Source organism: Canis lupus, chromosome 1 (assembly GCF_011100685.1).
Source record: "Canis lupus familiaris isolate Mischka breed German Shepherd chromosome 1, alternate assembly UU_Cfam_GSD_1.0, whole genome shotgun sequence".
Taxonomy (NCBI): Eukaryota; Metazoa; Chordata; class Mammalia; order Carnivora; family Canidae; genus Canis; species Canis lupus.
Window position 1 is genome coordinate 17,427,470 of NC_049222.1, and position 6,357 is coordinate 17,433,826.

The window sequence follows — 6,357 nt, forward strand, 5'->3', positions numbered from 1 at the left end:
AATGAGCAAAGGAAAAGAAAAGAGAGAGAGAGAGAAACCAAAAAACAAGATTCTTAACTCTAGAGAACAGACAGTTGGTTAACAGAGGGGAGGTGGGTGGGGTGAGGGGGATGAAGAGTGCACGTATCGTGATGAGCACTGAGTAGTACACGTAGAATTGTTGAGTCGCTATATTGTACCCCTGAAACTAATATAACACTACATTAACTGAACTGGAATTAAAATTAAAAAAAAAAGAGTTCAGTAATTGTCTAATATTTGTTGAGCATCTCTACTAGACAAGCTATGGGATGGGATCGAGCCCCACATCGGGCTCCCTGCTCAGTGGGGAGTCAGCTTCGCTTTCTCCCTCTGCCTCTCCTTCGCTCATTCTCTCAAGTGTTCTCCTTCTCTCTCTCTCTCTCAAACGGATGAATAAAAAATCCTAAAAACCAAAGTATGGAATCACAAAGATGGTATGATGGTATCTTGTCTCAAAAGATGGCTGCCATCACTTCTTTCCTCCCCAGGGGTGCACAGGCCCGGCCCTCCTGGAGAGGTGGAGTCTCCTGCTCCAACACTTTGAATCTGAGCTGGCCCATGACTTTGCTGGGCCAATGCTTTGACAAATGCATTATTGTGGAGGACATTATGCTGTGCTAGTTATTTCCAGGCCTAGCCTTTAAGAAGACTGGCATTTTCTGCTTGACTCTCAAAACCCAGTTGACAGGAAATGACATGGGAAGCCCAAATGGGAGAACGACTCAGGCTCCAGGACCATAACCCCAGCCGAGTTTGCCAACAACCCCACCCCGCCAGCTATGGGAGCAAGCCATCGCGAGCCATCCTGGAAATAGATCCTCCCACCCCACTGACCCACCTCAGCTGATGCTGCCTGGTGCAGCTGCGGGCTGTCTGGCCAAGCTCTGTCCTGGTTGCAAAACTGAACAAATCAATGATGGTCTTTGCATTCATGCATCTGCTTTGTTCTCACAACAATCCTTCAAAGAAGATATTATTAGTATTATCCGCACTTTGTAGATGATGGGGCTGAGATGAAAGAGGTTATGTGAATTATCCAACATGGCCCAGTGAGCAAGAGAAGTCACCAGAATACAGGAGTTGGTGCATGCAACACTTCAAAAGGAGGCAGGGATAACAAGTTGTGTGATTAAAAAAAACAAAAAACCCACAAGATGGATGGGTTGAGGTTGAATTAAAGAGAGACCCATGTGTCAGGATAAGTTAGCATGTCATTTAATAATGGCCCGTTGAAAGGGGCCACTGAAGGCTTCTGCGTAGAAGTGACAGGATAAAAATGACTTTGACAAGTGGCTGGACACAGGTTAGTTTGAAGGGACGACAGGCTGTAAGTGGATGGCCCAGCAAAGAGAGCTGTTCAGGAGGGAAGCGATGAGCTCACGGTGTGGCACGCCAGTGACGGGAACGGGAGGCCCCGCACTAAGACTTACAAAAAATTGGAACAGTGATAGGGTTTGATGGCCAGTGGCTCCAGAATTCGAACCTGAATGTCCCAAAGGAGAATGGTTTAGGTGCTATGACTCTAGCAAGTGGTAATGCAGGAAGGAGAGCCCTGCTGGGGAGGGAAGCACATCCTCAAACACCGATTTGTGGAATTGGAATGGATTTGAAGAAGATGATTTCGGTTTCAGACAAGCTGGCACTGATGAGCGGACAGAGAGTGAAGATGTGGAACTCATGGCCTAGGCCCTCGGTGGTTTACGGAGTTCTCTCTCCATCTTCCATATACACTGCCTTATCCGTGGACCCTCGACATGCATTCTTAGTACATGCGCACGCCAGACAGCAAGTAGAAGTAGTGCATAGTAAATACTAAACAAAACAAAACAAAACAAAAACTAATAAAAAGAATAAACTGCCAAAACGGAGAATAAATGCTATGGGTGATCTAGAGAGGAAAGATCACTGGCCTCGAGCATCCAAAAGTGTTACAGTAGAATCAGTAGAAGGATCTTCCTCTAAGATAAGCATGGAGGGCCTGTGGAAAGGATCATTCTCAGAGCCAGAGCACATTGTTCGAAAAAGTGATTTTTAACCATCAACAGAGTATTCGGTCTCATGAATAACCACAGTTTATTAAACTCTCCCTATACATTTTGTGCATTTATGAGGTTGATAATTTTGGTTCCTATAAATGACACCAACAACAAAAGTCTCTGTAAATACATTTTTGCCTGCGTCTGATCTTTCTTTGAAGACAGATTCCTAGAGATGGAGTTAGTGGGCTGAAGGGTGATAATTTGAAAATATTCTTGATACTTGTTGCCAAATAGGCTGCTGAAAACACTGCCAATCCACATGTTGTCCAGCAGCATGTAGAAGGCCCATCCCGCCATTCAGCTTGCAATGAATGGAATGAGAAGAGGACATAGAGCTGCCTATGTTGTAGGATCTTCTTTCTGTTTTTAAAGATTTATTTATTTGGGATCCCTGGGTGGTGCAGCGGTTTGGCGCCTGCCTTTGGCCCAGGGCGTGATCCTGAAGACCCAGGATCGAATCCCACGTCGGGCTCCCGGTGCATGGAGCCTGCTTCTCCCTCTGCCTGTGTCTCTGCCTCTCTCTCTCTGTGTGACTATCATAAATAAATAAAAATTAAAAATAAAAAAAATCATTTAAAGATTTATTTATTTATGTTAGAGGGGGGAGGGGCAGAGGGAGAGGAAGAGAAAGAGCCTTAAGCAGACTCCCTGCTGAGCATGGAGCCTGCGTGATCTCAAGACCCTGAGATCATGACCTGAGCCAAAATCAAGAGTCAGGACTCTCTCTCTCTCTCTTTTTAAAGACTCTATCTATTTATTTGACATAGAAAGAGAGAGCACAAGCAAGAGGAGAGGTAGCGAGAGAAGCAGACTCCCCACAGGGACCCCGGGATCACGACCTGAGCCAAAGGCAGACACTCAACCACTGAGCCACCCAGGCATCCCAAGAGTCAGACTCTTAACCAACTGATTCACTCAGGCACCCCCGTATGACTTGGTTTATTTATTTGAGAGAGAGAGAGAGAGAGAGAGAGAGCAGAGTTGGGGAAGAGGGTAGAGGGAGAGGAGAGAGAGAATCCCAAGCAGACTCCTCACTGATCAAGGAGCCATCGTGGGGCTGGATCATGACCCTGAGGTCATGACCTAAACAGAAATGAAGGGTTGGTCACTGAGCCAACTGAGCCACCCAGGCGCCCCCGATCTTATTTTATTTTATTATTATTATTTTTTAAGATTTTATTTATTTATTCATCAAAGGCGCACAGAGAGAGGCAGAGATGCAGGCAGAGGGAGAAGCAGGCTCCTGCAGGGAGCCCGACATGGGACTGGATCCCGGGACTTCAGGATCATGTCCTGGGCCAAAGGCAGGCGCTAAACCGCTGAGCCACCCAGGGATCCCCGGGTTATATAGTTCTTAAAAAAACAAAAAAATTTTTTTTTTTTTTTTAAGGCTGTAAAAGCAACCCTGCAGGAAGAGCACTGTGCTCAGGCCAGGAAACTGCTGTCCCAGGTGCCCTGCTGACAGTGGCATCTCTGAAACAGCTGCTGGGGGGTTCTCAGCAAGGGGATCCCTCAATTACCGGGGCGCCTCAACCTCCTTCCCCGGAGTCCTACCCGAGACCAAGCAAAACTGCATGAGCTGGGGTGGGACCTGGGCGTGGGTTTTGGGAACAAATGACCCATGAACCGTCATGTGACACTCAGGAACGAACACCCCTGAACTAAAGGACTGTCCTTCCAGGCCATGCTGGAGACTTCAGCCCCGCCGCGCTGGGGCCATCTCGGGGGCCAGGAGGTGCCGTGCCGAGCACACCTTTACCTGTGTACCTGCCGTGCCTCAGCTGCAGGTGGAGGGTGGGCTCGATTCGTATCCGCCAACGTTGGCAGACAGTGAGTCAGACCCAAACAAAATCGCGTCGCTGGCCAGGGCAGCCAGGCCCTCCCATTCCTCGAGCGGGAGAGCTCGGGTGGGTAAAGCCAGGCCGGGGCAGGTGGCCTTGGCCCTCCCTTCCTGTGTTAGGGAAACGACCTGGTGGTCTCCCTTTTTGGGAGGTTTGTGGTTGAGGAGAGAGGTGGAGGTGGGGTAAGGGAGAGGTAGGCCCGGCCGGTGACCTCCTGCTTCCTCCGGGCCAATGGGGAGCTGCCACTGCGCGCTGGCCGGGCTCCCAGCCGCCTCTGAGGCCTGGAGATGAGGGCCATTTAATCCCTTGCTCCTCTCTGGTTATTTCTGCGGGGAAGGGGGCTGGGCCTGCCGCTGGTTCCCTCAGCAACGGGGCCTGGCCCCGCTCCATTGTGAGGAGGGCCCCAGCTGGGAAAATCCGTGGGGGAAGGAAGGGAGGAGCCCGGTCTTTCTAGGGCCTTCCCTTCTCTGAGTTGGTGGAAGCTGTGGACACCCTGAAGCCCTCGGTTCCAGAAGGGAAGGGGAAGGCTTTAGGGTCCTGGGTCCCTGCCCAGGTGGAGGCGGCCGGAGATGGGCCTGCGGGTAGGACAGAGCCACAGTTGAGGGTTGAAAAGGAGGGTGCAGCCGGGCTACATGCTGGGAGGAGGGGTGTTGGAAGGAGTCCTGGGGCAGGGACCTTCCCCTTCACGAAGGGGAGGAAGAGGCCGGGCCGCCTGGGCAACCCTGCTCAGGGGCTGGTCCTGGCCTGACCCTCGTGTCTGAACGCTTGGCATCTTCCGACCAGATTCCTTTTAGCATTTCTATTCCCAGAACTTCCTAAAGGCTCCTCTCTGAAGCGTCCTCCGCAGGGGGGACCTCGGCCCTCACCCTCCCACGGCTCACTCTTCCCTGGGTTCTTCGCCACCTTGGCCTCCTCCCCACCTTGGCCTCCTCCCCACCGTGGCCTCCTCCCCACCGTGGCCTCCTCCCCACCGTGGCCTCCTCTCCACCGTGGCCTCCTCCCCACCGTGGCCTCCTCCCCACCGTGGCCTCCTCTCCGCGAGCCTCATCCAACCCCGCTGCAGCGCCTGCCTCGCCCGCACTCCTCGTTCCCACACTCACGCACGCACGCAGAGCAAAAGCACACGAACATCTCCCGTCCCTTTTTCCAGGCCCACTTTTGTGTGAGGATAATAAGGGCTTCGGCAGCCTCGAGGGGGGTCAGAAAACAGGCACAGCCTAGAGCCGCCGGTGCTGTTTGGGGGCTCCCCGGATGCAACCCCAAGAAGGGGTCAGGTTTCAGTCCCCTCGGTCCTTAGACGTGGGAGCTTCCAGATGTAAAACGGCAGCCACTCTGAACCTTCCCAGGCCACACCCGAGGGTCAGATATGACCTGTGTGGTTTAACGACATCCCTTAAAAATAAGTGTCTCCTGGAGGGAGACCCCTCCATGTGAGTGTGAGTGTGTGTGAGTGTGTGTGAGTGTGTGTGAGTAATGCCCCTCACGCCGGCTCCTGAGGGACGATGGTTTCCACCTGGAAAGCGGTGCTGTGGGAAGGGTCATGTTAAGGACCCCGGAGACTCCGCCACCAGCTTCCTGGGGTGTCTCTTCATCGTTGGCGGCCTCCCTGGCCCAGAGCGAGGGGAAGAATGGGGCCGTGCGCCTGACTCCCAGCCCTCCCAAGGCCGGGCCCCCTCAAACCCCACACAGATGACAAGGTCCCAGGTCATCCCCTGCCACCAGCTTTGCTCGGACAATTCAGCATCCTGTGCCGCCCCTCCTCGCTTAGGCTCCTCTCTCCACGTCTGAACATGCGGTCGCTGCGAGGATCAAGAAAATTGGCGTGTGTTGAGCAGGGAGCCCGGGGCCCGGTGCACAGGCGGCGTACTTGCCCACACGCGGGCACGGTAGTATGGTCTTTGGCCTTTTGGCCTTGGGAGTGTGCCTAGGTTATCGCCACCGCTGGCAATGAGCTAGTGCACGGGGCCATCCATCCCAGCTCACAGGCCTAGAGGTGGAAGCCCAGGCGGCTTCCGTAACCTGGCCACCCAGCCGCCTAGCCGGTGGCGTCTGGATCTGGGCTCAAGCGCTCAGCAACCCCGGGGGCGGGGGGGGGGGGCTGCTTTCCAAAGCAGCCACCGCTTCCCCTGCATCCCCGGTTTTCTAAATGGCTTGCCTTACCTGAGTCCTTGGAGGTTTGTCCTGGGGAGACGAGTCCATTATGTCGATGCATTTGGAATCGGCGGGAGGCAGGCCTCGGCGGGGGGCTTTTAGTGCCGAGTAAGCAGGTGGAGAGAGAACAAGATCAATGCGATGCAGAGGATGTTTTCGAGGCTCCCTCCTGGGGGCTGTAGCCCCGTCTGTGCTCCCAGGTCTCGGAGGAGCCCGGGGTTTTAAGGCCTCCGAGGAGAACTGCTTCACACAAAGACGGGGCAGGTGGGTTTTCCCATGCTGGTGTGATTTTAGGGGAAGAGGAC